Source organism: Aegilops tauschii, chromosome 6 (genome assembly GCF_002575655.3).
Source record: "Aegilops tauschii subsp. strangulata cultivar AL8/78 chromosome 6, Aet v6.0, whole genome shotgun sequence".
NCBI classification, from domain to species: Eukaryota; Viridiplantae; Streptophyta; class Magnoliopsida; order Poales; family Poaceae; genus Aegilops; species Aegilops tauschii.
This window is the reverse complement of record NC_053040.3, coordinates 131665367-131668138: the sequence shown is the minus strand read 5'-3', so window position 1 is coordinate 131668138 and position 2772 is coordinate 131665367.

Genomic DNA, 2772 nt, shown 5'->3' with positions numbered 1-2772 from the left:
AAAAATCACCACCTTCAGTGGAGTTTCACTTATATGATGAGGTTAAGGAGATGTCACTCCATGATTTTTGTCGGGTCTGCAAGATACCCTTTGTGGGCAGCATCGAGGAACCACACCGTAGTGATGTGGATGGATTTATTGATAGAATTGTTGTAGGGGAAACAAGGAAAGTTTTCGATGCAAGAATTACTAGTATACATTTTCCATTTCTACGTTTCTTTGCGATATTTGCAACTAGATGCTTAATTGGTCGCGGGAACAGTGGAAATCTTAGTGCTCCTGATCTTGTCATTTTGCGCCATGCTTTGTTTCGTGATACAACTTTCAGCTTAGGCGCTATTATTGCTAACTGATTAAGTCTGAACCGTACAAAGGGCCCCATCTTCGGAGGCATGTTTGCTTCACGCCTTGCTGAACACTTTGAGATACCTATTAGGCATTATGAGAAAGAGGAAAAGTTGTTTCCCCCTGTTTTTCTAGATTACAAGAGTATGGTGATACATCTCCAACGTATCTATAATTTTTGATTGTTCCATGCTATTATATATTCTTTTTTGGATGTTTAATGGGCTTATTTATACAATTTTATATTATTTTGCGGACTAACCTATTAACTGGAGGCCCAGCCCAAATTGCTATTTTTTTGCCTATTTCAGTGTTTCGTAGAAAAAGAATATCAAACGATGTCCAAACGGAATGAAACCTTCGGGAACGTGATTTTTGGAACCAACGTGATCCAGAGGACTTGGAGTGGACGTCAAGAAACAGAGGAGGAGGCCACGAGGTAGGGGGCGCGCCCACCCCCACCAGGCGCGCCCTCCACCCTCGTGGGCCCCTCGTGGCTCCACCGACCTACTTCTTCCTCCTATATATACCTACGTACCCCCAAACCATCAGAGGCGACCACGAAAACCTAATTCCACCGCTGCAACCTTCTGTACCCGTGAGATCCCATCTTGGGGCCTTTTCCAGCGTCCTGCCGGAGGGGGCATTGATCACGGAGGGCTTCTACATCAACACCATAGCCTCTCTGATGATGTGTGAGTAGTTTACCTCAGACCTCTTCGGGTCCATAGTTATTAGCTAGATGGCTTCTTCTCTCTCTTTGGATCTCAATACAAAGTTCTCCTCGATTCTCTTGGAGACCTATTCGATGTAATCTTCTTTTGCGGTGTGTTTGTCGAGATCCGATAAATTGTGGGTTTATGGTCAAGATTATCTATGAACAATATTTGAATCTTCTCTGAATTCTTTTATGTATGATTGGTTATCTTTGCAAGTCTCTTCAAATTATCAGTTTGGTTTGGCCTACTAGATTGATCTTTCTTGCAATGGGAGAAGTGCTTAGCTTTGGGTTCAATCTTGCGGTGTCCTTTCCCAGTGACAGCAGGGGCAGCAAGGCACGTATTGTATTGTTGCCATCGAGGATAAAGAGATGGGGTTTATATCATATTGCATGAGTTTATCCCTCTACATCATGTCATCTTGCTTAAAGCATTACTCTGTTCTTATGAACTTAATACTCTAGATGCATGCTGGATAGCGGTGGATGTGTGGAGTAATAGTAGTAGATGCAGAATCGTTTCGGTCTACTTGTCACGGACGTGATGCCTATATACATGATCATACCTATATATTCTCATAACTATGCTCAATTCTATCAATTGCTCGACAGTAATTTGTTCACCCACCATAATACTTATGCTATCTTGAGAGAATTCACTAGTGAAACCTATGGCCCCCGGGTCTATTTTCCATCATATTAATCTCCCGTTATTTCTATTACTGTTTACTTGCTTTGTTTACTTTTACTCTTTATCATAAAAATACCAAAAATATTATCTTATCATCTCTATCAGATCTCACTCTCGTAAGTGACCGTGAAGGGATTGAAAACCCCTTTATCGCGTTGGTTGCAAGGTTCTTATTTGTTTGTGTAGGTGCAAGGGACTTGAGCGTGACCTCCTACTAGATTGATACCTTGGTTCTCAAAAACTGAGGGAAATACTTACGCTACTTTACTGCATCACCCTTTCCTCTTCGAGGGAAAACCAACGCAGTGCTCAAGAGGTAGCAAGAAGGATTTCTGGCGCCGTTGACGGGGAGGTGTGCGCCAAGTAAAGTCAAGACATACCAAGTACCCATCACAAACTCTTATCCCTCGCATTACATTATATTCCATTTGCCTCTCGTTTTCCTCTCCCCCACTTCACCTTTGCCTTTTTTTTGCCCTCCTTCCGTTCGATCTTGTGTCCATGTGCCTTCTTTTTGCTTGCATCTTCGCTTGCTAAAAGATCTATGGATCTTCATCCGCTTGCTAATCTTTTTAAGAGATCCTATTATGATGAACCTATTGCTAGTGAGTTTTGTGCACTAGATTATCTTTATGAAGTTTTGCTTGAAATTTGTGAATCTGAAAATTGTGATGAAGTACTTTATGAAGAGATTCACGATAGCTCCTTGAATAAAAAGCATGATTGCAATGATTTTACTATAAATTCTATTAATGTCAATTGTGTTAATGATATGCAAAACCCTAAGCTTGGGGATGCTAAGTTTGCTATGTCTACTACTTGTTGCAATGATCATGATTGGGGTGATTCTTCTTATGATCTTGAAAATTTATTTAAGCCCCATGATGAATATGAGATTCATAATAGTGTTTGCAATAATATTGAAAGTGGGTTTGGAAGAGTGTCAACTTTAGATCCCACATATTTGGTGAATATTCAATCTTATGATTTTTTTGATAAAAGTGGGTTTGGAGAGGTC